The sequence below is a fragment of the Apium graveolens genome, chromosome 9, assembly GCF_009905375.1.
Source record: "Apium graveolens cultivar Ventura chromosome 9, ASM990537v1, whole genome shotgun sequence".
In the NCBI taxonomy this organism is placed as follows: Eukaryota; Viridiplantae; Streptophyta; class Magnoliopsida; order Apiales; family Apiaceae; genus Apium; species Apium graveolens.
The window spans coordinates 59,995,562-59,996,375 of NC_133655.1; positions in this window are offsets into that span (position 1 = coordinate 59,995,562).

Consider the following 814-nt stretch of genomic DNA (forward strand, 5'->3'; position numbering starts at 1 on the left):
CAATGCCTAATAGTTACAAACTTCGGTTTAATGTCTAGAATCATCTCTTCAATTCCATCCTCATCCGCTTTTCCTTACCCTCTATATGTATAACTTCATTTTATCTGCAATTAATATTCACCAAAGATACTTAATTAATGCAATCCTTTAGCAATATGCAATATTGCACAATGCTGCTCCTACTATGCTCATTCTTTTCCTTCCTGCACGATGCTTCAGGTAGACTCGCATTACATGTTTCATCATTTCATGCATGCTTCTGGTTTATCCATTTCTCAGTAGACAATATCAAGAGCAGGTTTAGTGTAGCAGTACATTTCAATGTTTTAATATGCATTAGTTACACTTACACATTTTTAATATGATGTCTCTGTTTCTAATGCAGCTGCTCAGCAAGCAAGTGGACAACAACACGCAGAACTGAATAGAGCAGGTGTGTGCTATGGAACTTTTGCAGATAATCTACCATCCCCACAAGAAGCCGTGTCTCTCATCCAAAATCTCCAAGCTAATAGAATAAGACTTTATGGTCCGGATTATAATGTTCTCCAAGCCCTAAAAAACACCAGTATTGAAGTCGTCCTTGGTGTCCCCAACTATCAACTTCAAAGCATCGCTTCCGGCCAAGACAAAGCCAACCAATGGATCCAAAACAACGTCCAGAACTTCCCAGACATCAACTTCAGGTATATTGTTGTTGGAAATGGTGTGCCTACATAAGACCAACACAGTATCGAGTATAGAGAGTTTCTGCTCACGGCCATGAAAAACATTCAAAATGCGGTTTCCTCATGCGGTCTACAAAACAAAATCA